The sequence below is a fragment of the Chiloscyllium plagiosum genome, unplaced genomic scaffold (assembly GCF_037043375.1).
Source record: "Chiloscyllium plagiosum isolate Xiang-an unplaced genomic scaffold, Cpla_swu_hap1 HiC_scaffold_6, whole genome shotgun sequence".
In the NCBI taxonomy this organism is placed as follows: domain Eukaryota; kingdom Metazoa; phylum Chordata; class Chondrichthyes; order Orectolobiformes; family Hemiscylliidae; genus Chiloscyllium; species Chiloscyllium plagiosum.
The window spans coordinates 112,536,906-112,557,118 of record NW_028270144.1 but is presented as its reverse complement, the minus strand read 5'-3'; the positions used below and the strand labels follow the sequence as shown (position 1 = coordinate 112,557,118).

The window sequence follows — 20,213 nt, the reverse complement described above, 5'->3', positions numbered from 1 at the left end:
TATAGGACTTGGAGTTTAGGTCCTGGAGCTTCTCTAACACTATTTTTCTGAGGTTACTAATTATTTAAAATTCTTCAGTCTTATTAATCCTGAGGTTACTGTCTACTTCTGGACAGCATCTTCTATGAATACAGGCAGAAAATGGTTCAATGTATTTCAATTTCCTTATTCCACATGATAATTTCTCCTGTATCTACTTCTAAGGAATCAAAAGTTTACTTTAGCTACTATCTTCCTTTGCACATACTTGTAAAAGCTCCTATAACCTTTTTATAGGTTCTTTAGTTTATTATTGTATATATTTTTTTAAAAAATGTTTAGATTAGATTCCCTACAGTATGGAAACATGCCCTTCAACCTAACAAGTCTGCATTGACCCTCCGAAGAGTAACCCACCCAGACCCATTTCCCTCTGACTAATGCACCTAACACTATGGGCAATTTAGCATGGCCCAATTCACCTGACCTGCATATCTTTGGATTGTGGGAGGAAATTGGAGCACCCAGAGGGGATCCACATAGACACAGGACAGATGTGCAATCTCCACACAGACAGTCGCCCGAGATGGGAATCAAACCCAAGTCCCTAGCTCTGTGAGGCAGCACTGCTAACCACTGAGACACTGTGCCGCCCCATAACGTTAATCGTGCTTTGTTGATTTCTAAAACTTCCCTAATTGTCTGTTTAATTGCTTTTGCAACACTGTAAACCTCTTCTTTTAAGCAAATACTAACTTTAATTTCCTGAGTTACCCAAGGAAGCATCATGCTGACTTTTTGTTCTTCAGTGGAATGCATCTTCCTAGCATATTTTCAACTTTTCAAAAATGCTTCACACTGTTTATTTCCACCAACACCTTTTAACTTAATTACCCAATCAACCTTAGTCAGCTTTTCTCTCATGCCTATGTAATTGCTTTGTTAAACTTTATGATTCTTGTTTGGGAGACTTTATTAAGTGTATTCTAGAAAATCTTCTTTATCAATATGTAGATGAATCTATTTAAAAAAGGAGAAAAACTTGGTTTTCTCTGGTACAGGAGTTGGGAGGTCATGTTGTGGCTGTACAGGACATTGGTTAGGCCGCTGTTGGAATATTGCGTGCAATTCTGCTTCCTATCGGAAAGATGTTGTGAAACTTGAAAGGGCTCCGAAAAGATTTACAAGGATCTTGCCAGGATTGCAGGATCTGAGCTACAGGGAGAGGCTGAACAGGTTGAGGCTGTTTTCCCTGGAGCGTCGGAGGCCGAGGGGTGACCATATAGAGGTTTACAAAATTATGATTATGCATGGATAGGATAAATAGGCAAAGTCTTTTCCCTGGGGTCGGGGAGTCCAGAAGTAGAGGGCATAGGTTTAGGGTGAGAGGGGAAAGATATAAAAGAGACCTAAGGGGCAACTTTTTCATGCAGAGGGTGTTATGTGTATGGAATAAGCTGCCAGAGGATGTGGTGGAGTCTGGTACAATTGCAACATTTAAGAGGCATTTGGATGGGTATATGAATAGGAAGGGTTTGGAGGGATATGGGCCGGATGCTGGCAGGTGGGACTAGATTGGGTTGGAATATCTGGTCGGCATGGACGGGTTGGACCGAAGGGTCTGTTTCCATGCTGTACATCTCTATGACTCTAAATAAGGCAGGGCAAGTGACTGATGTTAATGGGGGAGCACTTTGGGATCAGTGACCATAATTCAATTAGTTTTAAAATAGTAATGGAAAATAATAGGCCTTGTATAAAACTTGAAGTTCTAAATTGAAGCAAGGCCCATTTTGATGGTAGTAGACAGGAACATTCAAAAGTCGATTGGGGTAGTCTGTTTGCAGTTAAATGGATGACTGGCAAGTGGGAGGCTTTTGAACATGAGATAATGAGAATTCAGAGACAGTGTGTTCCTATTAGTGTGAAAAGCAAGGAATGTAGGCATAAGAAACACTGGATGACTAGAGATATTGAGACTCTGATCAAGAAAAAGGAGGCATGTGTCAGGTCTAGACAGCTGGGATCAGGTGAACCCCTTGAGGAGTATAAGAAGAGGAGAAGCATACTTAAGAAGGAAATCAGGAGGGCAAAAAGGGAATATGAGATAGCTTCGGCAGATAAGATCAAGGACAATCCAAAGAGATTATACAAGTAATTAAGGGCAAAAGAGTAACTAAGGAGAGAATAGGGCACTTTAAAGATCTGCAAGGTTGTCTAAGTGCGGAATTGCAGGAGATGGGAGATATTAAGTGAATATTTTGCATCAATGTTTACTGTGGAGAAAGAAAGACATGGAAACTAGGGAACTTGGGGAAATAAACAGCAATATCTTGAAACAGTCCACATTACGGACAAGGAAGTACTGGAGATCTTAAAGCCCTAAAGATAGATAAATCTCCAGGACCTAATCAAGTGTATTATAGGACATTGTGGGAAGCTGGGAAGAAATCGCGAGGCCACAAACAGAGATATTAATATCATCCATAGCCATGCCTGAAGTGCTAGAAGATTGGAGGGTGGCTAATGGTGTGCCTTTTTTTAAGAAAGGCTGTAAAGAAAAGCCATACATACTGGTGAGTCGAACACCAATGGTGGCTGAGTTATTGGATGGGATTCCAAGATACCATGCATTGGGAGAGCCAAGGACTGATTAAGGATAGTCAACATGGGAAATGGTGTCTCATAAACATGATTGAGTTTTGTGAGACGTGACCAAGAAGACTGATGAAGGTAGAGTGGTAGATATTGTCTACCTGGACTTTAGCAAGGCCTTTCACAAGGTCCTGCTTCGTAAAGTTTTATCACATGGGATCTTGGGAGAGCTAGCCAATTGGATACAAAATTTGCTTGGTGATAGGAGACAGAGGATGGTAGTAGATTGTTGTTTTTTTGGACTGGAGGCCTGTAACCAGTGGTATTTCACAGGAATTGGTGCTGGGTCAACTGTTGTTTGTCATTTAATAAACAATTTGGATGAGAATGTAGGAAGCATGATTAGTAAGTCTGCAGATGACACCAAAATTGGTGGTATAGTGGACAGTGAAGAAGGTAAACTGACAGTACAATGAGATCTTGATCAGCTGAGCCATTGGGCTGAGGAATGGAAGTTGAGGTTTAATTGAGATAAATGCAAAATGTTGCATTTTGGTCAGACAAACCAGGGCAGGATTTACACAATTAATGGTAGGGCACTGGATAGTGTTGTTGGTAAGTGAGACCGAGGGTTCAGGCACATAGTCCCTTGGAAGTGGTGTCACGGGTAGATAGGGTCATGAAGAAAGCATTTGGCATTCATTGGTCAGAGCATTGAATGTAGGAGTTGAATGTCATGTTGAGATTGTACAGGAGGTTGGTGAGGCCACTTTTAAAGTTCTGTGTATAGTTCTGGTAATCCTGCTACAGGAAGGATACTATTAAATTGGAAAGGATACAGAAAAGATTTAAAAGGGTTACCAGGACTGGAGGGTTTGAGTTATAAGGAGAGGCTGGGACTTTTTTCTCTGGAGCGTAGGAGGTTGAGGGGTGACCTTATATAGGTTTATAAAATCATGAGGGCATGGATAAGGTGAATAGCAAAGGTCTTTTCCCCACGGTAGGGGAATCCAAAACTAGAGGGCATAGGGTTAAGGTGAGAAGGGAAAGATTTAAAAAGGATCTGGGGTCAACCATTTCACACAGAGGTTGGTGCTTTTATGGAATGAACTCTTAGAGGAAATGATTGATCCAGTACAGGGACAATATTTGAAAAACATAATTATTCATTCATGCGATGAGGGCATCACCTGCGAGGCCAGCATTTATTGCCCATTCCCAATTGCCCAGAGGGCCATTAAGAGTCAACCACGTTCCTGAGAGTCTGGAGTCACATGTCGGCCAGACCAGATAAGCATGGCAGTTGGCACCCCAAAGGACATTAGTGAACACAATGGGATTTGCCTGACAATCGATTCCTGGTCATCGTTAGAGTTTTAATTCTAGAGTTTTTACTGAATTCAAATTCCTCCATCTGCTGAGGTGGGATTTGAACCCAGGTCCCCAGAACATTACCTGGGTCTCTGGATTAACAGTCCAGCAATTATACTGACACATCAGCGCCTCCCCTTTAAAAGGCATTTGGACAGGTACATGAATGGGAAGGGTTTAGAGGGATAGGGACCAAAAGTAGGCAAATGGGACTAGTTTAATTTGGGAAACCTGATTGGCATGGACAAGTTGGACTGAAGGGTCAAGATTAGAGTGGTGCTGGAAAAGCACAGCAAGTCAGGCAGCATCCTGATGAAAGGCTCCTGCCCGAAACGTCGATTTTCCTGCTCCTCGGATACTGCCTGACCTGCTGTGCTTTTCCATCAGCACACTAATATAGACTCTAATCTCCAGCATCTGCAGTTCTCACTTTTGCCGAGTTGGACTGAAGGGTCTGTTTTTGTGCTGTATGACTCTATGTCATATTCAAGCTTAACATAAAATTCAATTGTATCGTATTCAAAAGCTTCCAGGAATTCTTTTTCTTGCTATAATATTACTAATTAACCCTGCCTCATTACACAATATTAGACCAAAAGAAGATGTCTACCTCATAGTTTCCCAGAGCAATACATTGTAGAAACAGTCATGAAAGCTTTCTGGAAACCCCATGTCTGAACCATCCTTAACAGTTGAACTAGTCCATTCTGTATAAAGAGTAACATATCGCATAATAATTACATTACCTTTGTTATGTACAGCAATAATTTGTTTAATGCTCTCTTCAGTGGTATAACTAATGTTAGGGGATCAATAAACTATTCAGACCAGCATTTTCTGATTCTTGTTACTCCCAATTTCACCCTAAAATGACACTTTACGATCCTTCCTTACTGTTGCCCTTTTGTCATCCTTTACCATTAAGGCCAGCCCTCCTCCTCTTTTGAAGTATCATGTATCTTGAAATATTTATTTCCTCAGTTTCATCACGAGATAACTATCTTTCTTCATTGACAATGACAGTTAAACTGCTTTCCTTTATGGATGTAGGTTTGCTCACTGAGCTGGAAGGTTTATTTCCAGACGTTTTGTCACTCTACTAGGTAACATTTTCAGTGGGCCTCAGGTGAAGCACTGCTGATAATTCCTGCTTTCTATTTATATGTTTGGGTTTCGTTGGGTTATGAGCAGTGCTTCGCCTGAGGCCTACTGATGATGTTACCTAGTAGGGTGGCGAAACATCTAGAAATGAACCTTCCAGCTCAGCGAGCAAACCTACATCCAGAACCTCAACCTGAGCTACAAATCTTCTCAAAACTCGCTGCTTTCCTTTATTTCTGCCATTAGCTTATCTATCTTCCCATCTGTTAGTTTAAATCCCTATCCATTGTCTTTATTATGTGATTGATCAGGGCAATGATCCCAGACAAGTTTAAATGAGGTATTGGTGTCAGTGCCCCAAGAATCAAAATACCTTCATCACTCTGAATCAAGTGCTTAGTTTTCTAATTGGCTTTCACCCGTGTCAATTGGCGTGGTAGTAATCCATAGATGACTACTTCTAATGTTTAAATTGGGCCCTAACTCCTTGAGTTGCCTCAGCAGGACAGCATTCCTAGTTTTAAAGCCATAAGACCATAGGAACAGGAGTAGGCCATTCTGCCCCACAAGCCTTCTTCACCACTCATGGCTGATTTGACACTCCTCACGTCCACTTTCCTAATAACCCAACTGAACAAGAATTTATCTATCCTAGCCCTAAATATACACAGAGAATGACTCCACAGATCTCTGTGCCAAGGAATTCCAAACACTGTGAACCCTCAGAGATGAAATTCCTCCTCATCTCAATTTTAAATTGGCACGCCTTTATTCTGAGATAACTCCCACTGGTCCGAGACTCTCCCATGAGGGGAAATGTCCTCTTAGCATTTACCCTGCCAAACCCCTTTATAACTGTGTATGTCTCAGTGAGATCACCTCACATTGTTATGTTTGGTGCAGTCCTTGCAGGGTATTTTGTACTTGATGCTCGTTCTGCATATTGTAGGTACAGAGTTCTTTAAATTCCTCAGGAGCTGTTTCAATGTGGTGGTAGGTTTGTAGGCCACCATGATGCCATGGGGCTGGAGTAGTCTGGTCATCATCTGTCCAGCTGAATATAATGTTCCCTATCATTATCACATTCCTTTTCACTCCCTCCACTTGAACAGCATACAACACCAAGATGCCTTGGTTGATTTGCTTGTCCATTCCTCAGTTCCTCCAATTTGGCACCCATCCTTCGCTACAGGTTGGCTCCATTCACTCTATGCTTCCCATACTCTGACATGAAGGCATTTCAGATACCTCAGCCTATGCCAACACTGCCAGGAGATGAAACTGTATCAATCCAAGAGAGAAGTAAGTCGACTCTTGATGCGATTCATCTGCAGGTAATGGAATGGGACACCACTTTTACCTATGGATGATAAATTTGATACAGCACTGCACTGCTGCATGAGGAGGGACCAGGAAGGTCTGACAGTTTGGAACTCCATGGCACAGATATACCACAGTAGGAAATGCCAATCAGAATCAATGGTGTGTACAATCCTGTTCTTACAAGAAGCACGCAAGTGCATATACATTTTAACAAATGTGGCAGTGTATGTTTTGTGAACAATGCCATCGATCATGTAAAGACATAAAACTGCGCTGCAAAAGGTTTATTGTGAACCTAGGACACAGGAGCTGTCCTGTCATGGTCAGCACTCACACAGCTTCACAGCTCTTTCATTAGAATCCACGCACACTAACAATTCAGCAAAGCATGGCATCAAGATCCAAGCTCACTGACTGATAGGACAGTTGATTTGCAGATTGGATGCAAGCCTGTCATTGCAAATATTTGCTCTCTATTAACTATATTACATGGGTACTTCTCTGGTTGGATTGACAGAATTAAAGGTGACAGATTGAATAGAAGAAATTTTCACACATCACCTCCTTTTGCCTCCTGTGGAAGAGGCCACATGAGACATTAAGGTGCTCAATCACCCTTTGCTGCCTGGCAAGCAATCATTCTTACAGTTCCATAATCCCCTGGAGGCAGGAACTCATTGCGGAGCCAGCTGGGCAGGAATTCCTTACCTTACCATCTCTCAGGATCAGCCCCCACCACCCCAACACCTGCTTCTGGTCCTGCCACATTTGAAAGCTTGGCTGAATTTTTTCCAGCTGTTGTCTCCTGTAACCATCTAATTCCTTTCCACTTGTATCCATAATCACTGTGCAGTGAAAGCTCTGTTTGAAAATATTCCGTGGAAAAGGCAGTCTAACACATTACCTCAATACCATTGTAAATATGGAGGAACATCCTTGCCCACACCAGTAGTCCATGAGGGCAGTGTAGTGATTGGAATAAGATCATCAAGGTGGATCTCATAATATTGAGTTCCCTGATTGGGGCAGTTAACCTGGTCCAAGTGGGGATCCCTGGATGACAGATATAAACAGGTGCGTCACAGGTTCAGTTCAATCCGAGAGCTGGCTGTGTCAGTGTTATATACTATGCTTGTGTAAATAAAGTTAAAAATCACATAACACCAGATTATAGTCCAATAGGCTTATTTCCATGTACTACCGACAAAGGAGCAGCACTCCAAAAGATAGTAACTCCAAATAAACCTGTTGGACTATAACCTGATGTGTGATTTTGAACTTTGTCCACCCCAGTCCAACACTGGCACCTTCTCTTTGTGTAAATAAAGAGTGACTTGATGATAGGATACTGGCCTTTGTCAAGTTATTTTGGGCGGAAACATTGCATAAAAGCCAACCTCTTGCCAGTATTTCAAGCAACACCGGTGGCACAGTGGTTAGTACTGCTGCCTCACAGCGCCAGAGACCTGGGTTCAATTCCCGCCTCAGGCGACTGACTGTGTGGAGTTTGCACATTCTCCCCGTGTCTGCATGCGTTTCCTCCAGGTACTCCGGTTTCCTCCAACAGTCCAGAAATGTGCAGGTTAGGTGAATTGGTCGAGCTAAGTTGCCTGTAGTGTTAGGTGTAGGGGTAAATGTAGGAGAATGGGGTCTGGGTGGGTTGTGCTTCGGTGGGTCAGTGTGGACTTGTTGGGCCGAAGGGCCTGTTTCCACACTGTAAGTAATCCAATCATAGCTAGACAGAGTTCACTTAATGAACTTGAAGAGGTTACGAAAAAACCTTTCTAACATATTTGTCAGCAATTTGTGTTTTGAGATGCATAATGCCTGAACCAGGATTCTGCATGTGTCTGTGCTTTGTGGATACAGTCTCATGTGACACTAACATACTAATAGCCTTTGTACATCATTAGGTTGTGTGAGACATATTTGATGATCTCCCTGCCATATCTGCCTCTTTGCACTTGGGGGCCACTGATAAGATTGGTGAATTACCAAGCTACTTGGAACTTTGGGTCGATGGGAGTTCTGGTCAAATGCCACAGAATTTCTTTGAAGGACTAAACTGTCAGGTTCTGACATTATGCAGTTGTCAATATCAATACAGTACAAGTTTAACCATTTAACGGATACCATAGCATGCATTTTTGACACTGACAATCTATTTTGGCAATTACTGCAACTTTGGTCTAAGTCTATATCTAATAAAGGATGGCAAAGCTTTCAATTGCTTTTAGTATTTTTAATGTGAAGCCTATGCTGGGAGCTATTTATGGTTATTCTGACAAACAAAGGGATTTGCTAAGAGAAAGAAGTATCTCATACATTTTGCTAAATGTTCATGGTGAATTGAATCAGCCCCTGAATTTAGCGACTGGAGTTATCCAGTCATAATATTCAGAATCTAATGTCTTTGCAAATAGTTACCAATTATGTTGCTCTGCAGCACTGATGGCCTGCCACATAGGAATGTTTGCAAGCTACTGCTCTACAGGGGAATGGCAATAAATGGGCTGCCATTTGCGAACAAGGCAACTCATCTCGAATGACTGAGTCAGTTTATTTTTATGGCTCGTATTCAGATTCCTCTGCCAGCAATGTTTGCTGGGGGGACTGTGAAATCCAAATAATGACCTGCCCACTGATTGCCTGCAACATGGCTCACACTCCTTGTCTGAAATTTTAGTGGGGACTGTTTAGGAGGTGGGTGACCTATTGAACCTTGAACATGTTGAGGCTCTTAAATGGGCAATTAGTAGCCATTTAAAGGCTTCGTTCCACACAGGCCACTATTTTACCCAGAGAGAAAAAAAACTGCAGAAGCTGGAATGCGGAAGAGCACAGCAAGCCAGGCAGCATCAGGAAGTACTGAAGTCAATGTTTCAGGTGTAACCCTCAATCCTAAAGAAGGGTTACACCCGAAATATCGACTTCTCCACCTCCTAATGCTGCCTGGCTTGCTGCGTTCTTCCAGCCTCCTACCTGTCTACCATTTTATCCAGGACAGGGGGAGGCCAGGTAGCTGACAATCTTACCTTCTTGGGCTCGTGTCCTGAAAAGGAGCAAGGGGAGTATTCTTTGAGGTTTCTTTGTGTCCACTGCAGACACCTCCTCAATACCACACCTCTTCCTTTACCATCTCCACCTTCCCCGTATCAAAGTGGTCACTCCACCCAACCACCCTTTGCCATGGCCTGCCTACCTGACCTGGGCTTATCACTTTGTTGGGACCAGTCCCAGTAATGGGCACCATCTTCTAAGACAAGACTTCACCCTGAGGTAGAGGCAGAGGTCTCATCTCGAAATAAGGAATGCTGCTTTTGCCGGGTTATATTGCTAATGGGCTGTCAGCTACGTTGTGGAAAAAATCACTACTGACATCCAGCCAAGAAGTCAAGCCCATGATGATATGCAACATCCAGGCTTAGTGGCAAACAAAGGAATCTACACTTTTTAATAAAGTTTTATAACTTTGTTGACACTCGGTATTGACAAAATCATGAGGGGCATAGATAAGGTGATTTGCAAAGGTCTTTTCTCTCAGGTGGGGGAATTCAAAACTAGAGGGCATAGTTTTAAGGTGAGCGGAGAAAAATTTTACAGGGAGCTGAGGGCAATGTTTTCATACAGAGGGTGGTTCGTACATGAAATAAATGGCCAGAGGAAGTGGTCGATACAGACACAGTTACAACATTTAAAAGACATTAAAAAAGGTAGATGAATAGGAAAGGTTTAGAGGGATATGGGCCAAATGCAGGCAAATGGGGCTAGTTTTGTTTAGGAAACCTGGCTGGCATGGATGAGTTGGACCAAACAGTCTTGTTTTGTTCTGTATGACTTTATGACCCGAGTATGAAAATGTAGTTGATGTTATAATGTAGGCATGTACAGGTGCCAGACTGCTTGCAAAAGGGAGACCATGAACAACAATGCGATAAATGACCATTAATCTGTTTTCAAGATGATTACTGATACGTGCATACTGGATAGGGGAATGGGGAGACAGGAGGTGTTTGCTTGTCAGAGGTAGGGGGTTTGAGGAACCTGAAAAGGACAGTTGGATGTAGGGGAATCAAGAGGGTTCAGGGACAGAGGGGTAGGGGGAGGGTGAAATTGTGAAAGTTGGAGAGGGAGAGGGAGGCTGCAGAAGTGATGAGGAGGAGTGGGAGGCTGCAGAGGAAGTGAGGGAAGGGAGAAGCCACAAAAGAGGTGTGGGTTAGAGAGTAAGAGATTGCAATCAGGGTGTCGGGAAGGTTGGGGGAAGAAGGAGGCTGCAGAGGAGCTGAGGAGGAGGAAGAGGCTGCAAAAAGGGATAGGCGATGAAGAAGAATACAAGGGAATGGGAGGAGAAGGAGACTGCAAAGTTTTAAAGTTGCCAACAAAGAAACCTGAAATCACTGAGTTTATAAATTTCTTGCAAATGAATGTGGAAGCTTTATATTTAAGGTTGCACAAAATCAGGAAGAATGAGGAAAAAATCTAATGGATGCTATTGTAATAAACAGTGTGTGTCAATTGGTGAATTTTAACCCGAGATTGAGATCTGAGACATTGTAAAAAGAGTGATGATTGCATGGTTAACATATTCCAGCCTTATTTACATGCAATAGAAATGCAAAAGTGATGACCTCACCAGTCAGTGCAGAAAATATTCTTTGTGTAAAGGATTCTTCTGTGCAGAGGTGCTTGCCATTTCCCTTTGCAGAACTTTTATTGATAAATTATACCTGCTGTCATGTGTCTTTGAACAGTAGCAGCAGTGTCTACTGATGCATTACATGCAATCCCCTTTAGATTACTTACAGCCCTTCGGCCCAACATGTCCACACCTACCCGCTGAAGCGCAACCCATCCAGACCCATTCCCCTTCACCTAACACTATGGGCAATTTAGCACAACCAATTCACCTAACCTGCACATTTTTGGACTGTGGGAGGAAACTGGAGCACATGGAGGAAACCCACGCAGACACGGGGAGGATGTGCAAACTCCACACAGTGAGTCGTCTGAGGCCCCTTCACAGCTTCTTTCACACATGTGGCTTCCACCAACTAGAAAGACAAGTAAAATCATGGGAACACTCTCCAATCTCTACACTATCCTGACTTTGAATGATATTGCTGTTCCTTCATTGTCAAATCCTAGAATTCCTTTCCTAACACTCAAAAGACTGCATTGGTTATGAAGGCAGTTCATCACTAACTTCATTGGCAATTTAAAAAAAAATCATTTATAGGATGCAGGCATCACTGGCTAGGCCAGCATTTATTGTCCATTGTTAATTGCCTGGGGGACGTTAGGAGTCAACTATATTGTCATGGGTTTGGAGTCACTTGTAGACCAGACCAGGTAAAGATGGTAGTTTCCTTCCCTAAATGACATTAGTAAACCAGAAGGGCTTTTCTGGCAATTAACAATGCATTCATTGTCATCATTAGACTCTTAATTCCAAACTGAATTCAAATTCCACCATCTGCTATGCCAGGATTTGAATCCAGGTCCGCAGGGTCTCTAGATATACAGTCCAGTGATAATACCACGAGGCATCACCACCCCCACAGTGATTAGTGATGGACAATAAATACGTTGCTGGCCAGTGCTGTTCACCTCCTACAAACAAGCAAGAAAACACTGATGGAGCATCTCAGTGAAAAAAATGTAGCTGTTGTAAGCATGGTTGAAGAGATCTGGAATTGGAGGTGAAATGTTGAAACTGCTCTGTGATAACAGTTAGAATTTGTGGCTACAGTGCTTTTGGAGAGGAACTGGGACTCTGAAGTAGCTCTTTAATGTTCCCTGCACCCTTCATGCTATGACAGTCCACTTCTCCCATAGATCACAGGAAAAGATAAATAATTCAGGGCAATGTAATCAGTTTGGGTGATGACACAGACTGCAAGTTTGAGATTTTGAATTTGCACACAACTGGAGAAAAGCAGAAGTTATAAATCAGTCTGAAGAAAAAGAACACCAAGGTTGTTACCAACAATAAGGGAAAATGTTGTTCCTTTTCTGATGTCACAGGTTGCAGGATTTATTTTGCACTCAGTCTATCTTTCTTTAAAACAAGTCTAAATCTTTTTATGTAAAACTATTGAAGATTTTATGTCACAATGAAGATTCACTTCTGTTACATTCATTATTTTTAGAGTGATCAGAAAAGCATCTGAAGGAAGCAAAATAAAGATTTATTGCTTTTTCTGCAAGCATGTGTTACCGTCTGCTTTGCATTGTGGTTGGTTAATAATACTGGCTTGAATTAAATTTGAAACATTGAAGCAGACAAACCTATTTAGTTGCAAAAATCAGATGTGGGTTACAGCCTGTCAAATTCTGTTTGCTATAAACTGTTTGAAAGTCTCTCGTTCTGGAAATGAAATTGTCACATGTGTAATCGGAATTATAAATTTCCAACCAATTTTGAGAGTCAATGATTTGAGGTAAATCTGATTGTTTAATTAAGTCACTGGCTTTCAGAGTTAGATTAAGAGGAAAGAAAAGAGGGATGTACTGCTATTCATCACTCTTAAAAACTCTCTGAAGACAGCTTAGTGTCTTGACCAATACTTTCTTCTATGACCACTGTGCCTTCCGACCTGCATGGGTTTCTGGTTAAGAAACATCTTGATATTAAAATTCTCATTCTTGTTTTTAGGTCTTTCCATTCTTTGCCCCCCTTTATCGCTGATCATTTCCAGCCCACAATCCCCAAAGACCTCATCAAGGCTTTGGACCAAACATGGATAAAAGATTCCAAAGGTGAAGTGAGAGTGATTGCCTTTGGTGTCAAGACTGCATTTGACAGAATATGGTATCAAGGAGTCCCAAGTAAACTGGAGTCAATGGGAATTGGGGGGAATCTGTCTGCTGGCTGGACTCATAACTAGCACAAATGATGATGTTTGTGATTTTTGGAGGTTACTCATCTCAGCTCCCGGATATCTCTGCAAGAGTTCCTCAGTGTAATGTCCTTGGCCAAATCATCTTCATCAGCTTCATTACCTCCATCATTAAGTCAGAAGTGAGGATATTTGTTGATAAGTGCACAAGGTTCAGCACTGTTTATGACTCTGTTGAGACTGAAATTTGGCAAGTAACATTCAAGCCATACAACTACCAAGTAATGACCATCTCCAGCAAGAGAGAAACTAACTATCACCTCTTGACATTCAGTGGTGTTACCATCACTGAAACCTCCATTATCAACATCGTGGGGTGACCATTGAACTAAAACTGAATGGGACTAGCTATATGCATACAGTGGATACAACAGCAGATCAGAGGCTAGGAATGTTACACTGAGTAATTCACCTCCAGACTCCCCCTAGCCTGTCCACCATCTGCAAGTCTCAAGTCAGGAGTGATGGAATACTCCCCATTTGTTTGGAGTGCAGTTCCAACATCAATCCAAAAGCTTGACACTATCTGGCACGAAGAAGCTAACTTGACTGGCACAACATCCACTCCCTCCACCACTGACACTTAGTAGCTGCAGTGTGGACCGTGCATAAACATGGAGGAATCCACCAAAGCTTCTCAGGCAGTGTCCTCCGAACCCATAACCCACTGACATATAAAGGAACAAGGGCAGGAGATACTGGGGAACACCACCACCTGCAAGTTCCCCTCCAAATCACTTACAATTAATTTTCAACCACCAGGCAATAAGTGCTGTAATGCTTAATATAAAAGTATATATTGGGCATTGTCTGTTTCACAAATTGGAATTGCTGGGGTAAAATGATAAGATGTTGTTACAAGCACTAAAGAATGGAAAGCTTATCTATTACCTGAAAGGAGTGTTTAATATTATCTTGGAGGAATATCCTGTACAGAATGTGCTTGCTCAAGAAATATTGCAGAACATAGGGTAAATGAGTAGATTGTAATTACAATTATAATTGTAGGTATGGACACATTTGTATTTATTGTTCTTATGTAATTTGCATCTTTGTAATAGTTTTATTGCTATTACTGAGCAGACACTAAAATGGTTGAGATTATTCTATTCATGAATCCCTATAATTGTGATTGCGTGGCTTTGCAAGAGCATGGACCAATGGGCAGAATAGTTGCCATCTAATACCTGAGTCTGCAGTGACTGCACTAATTGTGTTGCTATTTGAAGACAAGGGTTACATTGTCAAAGGTGAATGGTAGGACAAAGGATCCAGAGATGCCTGATGGAAAGAAGGTAGAAATTAAGTCAAAGAACAAAAGTGTGTTCAGAACATGTGTCAGGTTGTAAACATAATTGAGACCCAAGGTGAATACAGGAGATTCAGAAGGAGGTGACAATGTTAGTACAAAAAGCATAGTGTTACGAAAAGAAACTGTCGGCTCACAAAGGATATCCCAAAGTTTTCTATAAACAAATCAAAAATGGAAATGGATGGTAAAAAGAGTCGTGCTGATTAGGGACCAAAGCAGGGATTTACACTGAGAGGGTAAGAGAGATGTTAAACAAATACTTTGCTGGCTATCGTTTTTGGAGATAGATGCTGCCGAGGCCAAAGTGACAGAGGAGGAGACTCAGTTAAGAGAAGGGGTTAAAATTGATAAGGAGTATGTATTGAACAAACTATCAATACTTTTGTTTTAACTCACCAGTGGGACGTGGTGTCGCTGACTGGCCAGCATTTATTGCCGTCCTTAGTGGCCCTTAGATGAGTTGAAGTTGATGTGTTAATGGGACGAGATGAAATGCATCCAAGGACATTGAAGGAAGTGAGAGTGAAAACTGCAGAGGTACTGATATTTACTTTTCAATCTTCCCTGGATTTGGGAGTGCTGTTGGAGGCTTATCAGATTGAGTGGATTGGTTGGCGAGACAGTTAGAAGCAATGAGGAATTTGCAACAGCAACAGTATGTGATGGATAGCAGTAATAGGAAGGGGGGAAAGTCACAGATACAGTAACATAGATGGGTTAACTCCAGGAAAGATAAGAGAGGTAGGCAGCTAAGCAGGAGTCTCTTGTGGATATACCCATTTCAAACAGGTATGCTGTTTTTGAAAATGTAGAGGGCGATGGATTCTCAGGGGAACGTAGCATGAACAGCCAAGTTTCTGGTATTGAGACTGGCTCTAATGGAATGAGGGGTACGTCAGATTCCAAGAGATCAATTGTGTTAGGGGATTCTCTAGTTTGAGGTACAGACAGACGTTTCTGTGGCCAGCAGCAAAAAAGCAGAATGGTGTGTTGCTTCCCTGGTGCCAGGATCAAGGCTGTCTCAGAGAGGGTGCAGAATGTTCTCACGGGGGAAGAGGGGCCAGCAAGAGGTCATTGTCCACATTGGAACCAATGACAAAGGAAGGGAAAAGGTTGAGACTCTGAAGGGAGATTACAGAGAGCTAGGCAGAAATTTAAAAAGGAGGTCCTCGAGAGTCGTAATATCTGGATTACTCCCGGTGCTATGCGCTAGTGAGGGCAGGAATAGGAGGATAGAGCAGATGAATGCATGGCTGAGGAACTGGTGTATGGGAGAAGGATTCACATTTTTGATCATTGGAATCTCTTTTGGGGTAGAAGTGACATGTACAAGAAGGACTGATTGCACCTAAATTGGAAGGGGATTAATATGCTGGCAGGGAAATTTGCTAGACCTGCTGGGGTGGGGGAGAGATAGTGAGGAAAGAGGTCAATCTGAGATTGGTACAGTTGAGAACAGTAGCGAGTCAAACAGTCAGGGAAGGCAGGGACAAGGTAGGACTAATAAATTAAACTGCATTTATTTCAATGCAAGGGGCCTAACGAGGAAGGCAGATGAACTCAGGGCACGGTTAGGAATATGGGCCTGGGATATCATAGCAATTACAGAAACATGGCTCAGGAATGGGCAGGACTGGCAGCTTAACGTTCCAGGATACAAATGCTACAGGAAGGACAGAAAGGGAGGCAAAAGAGGAGGGGGAGTGACATTTTTGATAAGGGATAGCATTACAGCTGTGCTGAGGAAAGATATTCCCGGAAATACATCCAGAGAAGTTATTTGGGTGGAACTGAGAAATAAGAAAGGGCTGATCACCTTATTGGGATTGAATTATAGACCCCCTAATAGTTAGAGAGAAATTGAGAAACAAACTTGTAAGGAGATCTCAGCTATCTGTAAGAATAATAGGGTAGTTATGGTAGGGGATTTTAACTTTCCAAACATAGACTGGGACTGCCATAGTGTTAAAGGTTTAGATGGGGAGGAATTTGTTAAGTGTATACAAAACAATTTTCTGGTTCAGTGTGTGGATGAACTAGAGAAGGTGCAAAACTTGACATACTGATAGATAACTTACAGGATGGAAACAGGCCCTTCGGCCCAACAAGTTCACACTGACCCTCCGAAGAGCAACTCACCCAGACCCATTCCCCTACATTTACCCCTTGACCTAACACTATGGGCAATTTAGCATGGCCAATTCACCTAACCTGCACATTCTTAGACTGTGGGAGGAAATCGGAGCACCCGGAGGAAACTCACTCAGACACGGGGAGAATGTGCAAACTCCACACAGACAGTTGCCTGAGGCGGGAATTGAACCCGGGTCTCTGGCGCCGTGAGGCAGCAGTGCTAACCACCGTGCCACCCACTTTTTTTCTGTGGGGTGGAAATGATTTTTACTCTTGGGAAATAAGGCAAAGCAGGTGACTGAGGTGTCAGTGGGGGACCACTTTGGGGCCAGCGACCATAATTCTATTAGATTCAAAATAATGATGAAAAAGGATAGACCAGATCTAAAAGTTGAAGTTCTAAATTGGAGAAAGGCCAATTTTGACGGTATTAGGCAAAAACTCTTGAAAGCTGATTGGGGGCAGATGTTCGCCGGTAAAGGGATGGCTGGAAAATGGGAAGCCTTCAGAAATGACATAACGAGAATCCAGAGAAAGTATATTCCTGTCAGGGTGAAAGGAAAGGCTGATAGGTATAGGGAATGCCGGATGACTAAAGAAATTGAGGGTTTGGTTAAAAAAAAGAAGGAAGCATATGTCAGGTATAGACAGGATAGATTGAGTGAATCCTTAGAAGAGTATAACGGAAGTAAGAGTATACTTAAGAGGGAAATCAGGAGGGCAAAAAGGGGACATGAGATAGCTTTGGCAAATAGAATTAAGGAGAATCCAAAGAGTGTTTACAAATACATGAAGGACAAAAGGGTAACTAGGGAAAGAATAGGGCCCCTCAAAGATCAGCAAGGCGACCTTTGTATGGAGCTGCAGAAAATGGGGGAGATACTAAATGAATATTTTGCATCAGTATTTACTATGGAAAGGAAAATGGAAAATATAGACTGTAGGGAAATAGATGGTGACACCTTACGGAATGTCCATCTTACAGAGGAGGAAGTGCTGGATGTTTTGAAATGCATAAAGGTGGATAAAACCCCAGGACTTGATCAGATGTACCCTGGAACTCTGTGGGAAGCTAAAGAAGTGATTGCTGGCCCTCTTGCTGAGATATTTGTATCATCGATAGTCACAGGTGAGATGCCGGAAGACTGGAGGTTGGCTAACGTGGTGCCACTCTTTAAGAAGGGTGGTAAGGACAAGTCAGGGAACTATAGACCGGTGAGCCTGACCTCAGTGGTGGGCAATTTGTTGGAGAGAATCCTGAGGGACAGGATGTACATGTATTTGGAAAGGCAAGAACTGATTAGGGATAGTCAACATGGCTTTGTGCGTGGGAAATCGTGTCTCACAAACTTGATTGAGTTTTTTGATGAAGTAACAAAGAGGATTGATGAGGGCAGAGCTGTAGATGTGATCTATATGGACTTCAGTAAGGCGTTCGACAGGTTCCCCATGGGAGACTGACTAGCAAGGTTAGATCTCACGTACTACAGGGAGCACTCGCCATTTGGATACAGAACTGATTCAAAGGTAGAAGACAGAGGGTGGTAGTGGAGGGTTGTTTTTCAGACTGGAGGCCTGTGACCAGTGGAGTGCCACAAGGATAAGAGCTGGGTCCTCTACTTTTTGTCATTTACATAAATGATTTGGATGCGAGCATAAGAGGTACAGTTAGTAAGTTTGCAGATGACACCAAAATTGGAGGTGTAGTGGACAGAGAAAAGGGTTACCTCAAATTTCAACAGGATCTTGACCAGATGGGCCAATGGGCTGAGAAGTGGTAGGTGGAGGTTAGTTCAGATAAATGCAAGGTGCTGCATTTTGGGAAAGCAAATCTTAGCAGGACTTATACACTTAATAGTAAGGTCCTAGGGAGTGTTGCTGAACAAAGAGACCTTGGAGTGCAGGTTCATTGCTCCTTGAAAGTGGAGTGGCAGGTAGATAGAATAGTGAAGAAGGCGTTTGGTATTCTTTCCTTTATTGGTCAGAGTATTGAGTACAGGAGTTGGGAGGTCATGTTGCAGCTGTACAGGACATTGGTTAGGCCACTGTTGGAATATTGTGTGAATTCTGGTTTCCTTCCTTTCGGAAAGATGTTCTGAAACTTGTAAGGCTTCTGAAAAGATTTACAAGGATGTTGCCTGGGTTGGAGGATTTGAGCTCTACGGAGAGGCTGAATAGACTGGGGCTGTTTTCCCTGGAGCATCAGAGGTTGAGGGATGACTTTAGAGAGGTTTACAAAATTATGAGGGGCATGGATAGGGTAAATAGCCAAAGTCTTTTCCCTGGGATCAGGGAGTCCAGAACTAGAGGGCATAGGCTTAGGGTGAGAGGGAAAAGATATAAAAGATATAAACTTTTTCACACAGAGGGTGGTATGTGTATGGAATGAGCTGTCAGAGGAAGTGGTGGAGACTGGTACAATTGCAACAATTAAGAGGCATTTGGATGGGTATATGAATAGGAAGCGTTTGGAGGGATATGGGCCAGGTGCTGGCAGGCGGGACTAGATTGGGTTGAGGTATCTGGTCGGCAGGGACGGGTTGCTGTACATCTCTATGACTCTGTGACTCTATGATTGGACACTTACAAATATTGCACCCTCGTTCAAAAACCTATTGCAAAGCATTGCAAATGAGTCATCTTAAATCCAGTGGTGGGGGAACCTCCAGAGACACTTATGCAGCATAATGTCATTAATAGTAATATGGAAAAATGCGAATTGATTCAAACGTCAACTTGTTAAAGAAAAATCTTGGCTGAATAACTTGGAGATTTCTGATGAGCTACAGATACAGCTGGTGAGGAGAACATTGTTGTTATGGTGAACCTGGACTCACAAAAAAGTGCTTCATACCGAATCATGCAACACATACTTGTGAGGAAAGCTATATTTAATGGACTAAAACAAACAGTAGCAATGAAGATAAAAACATGGCTGTTGGATGGGAAACAGAAATGGATTTTACTTCATAGAATTTTCTGGGGGCGCTGGAGGAAGGTTTTGAAAGGAGTTTCCCATGTGTTGGTATGAGGATCCTTGATTTTCGGTATATAATTATTTGGATCTTGGTATGCAGAAATAATCTCAAAATTTTCAGGTGACACAACATTTGGAAGAATTGTAAACTGAGGAGGACAATATAGAAGTTCAAACGAACATTAACACTTTAGTGTAGTGTGCAGATAGTTGGCAGTTGGAGCTCAGCACAGACAAGTGTGGTGTGATGTACTTTGGTATTAAGAACATAGAGAGAGATAGTATAACTTAAAGGCTACTATTTTAAAGGTTCTGCAGGAGCAGAGATACCTCAATGCATCTCTACATAAGTTATTAAAGGCAGCAGGATGGATACATAGAGCTGTTAATAATTTGTAGAATATTCTGAGCTTCATAAATAAGCGTGGAGTACAAATGCAGAAGATTATGATGAACTGATACAAACTGATGCTCCAGGGAAAACAGCCCCAGTCTATTCAGCCTCTCCGTAGAGCTCAAATCC

The 20,213-nt window shown here is 42.3% G+C and overlaps 1 protein-coding gene across 1 annotated transcript in view; it reads right to left on the bottom strand.

Annotated features, from left to right (window-relative positions):
- The window catches only part of gabrg3 (gamma-aminobutyric acid type A receptor subunit gamma3), a 595,554-nt gene that overhangs the window by 13,203 nt on the left and 562,138 nt on the right, over positions 1–20,213 (bottom strand). The gene's annotated exons all lie outside the window — the stretch shown is intronic.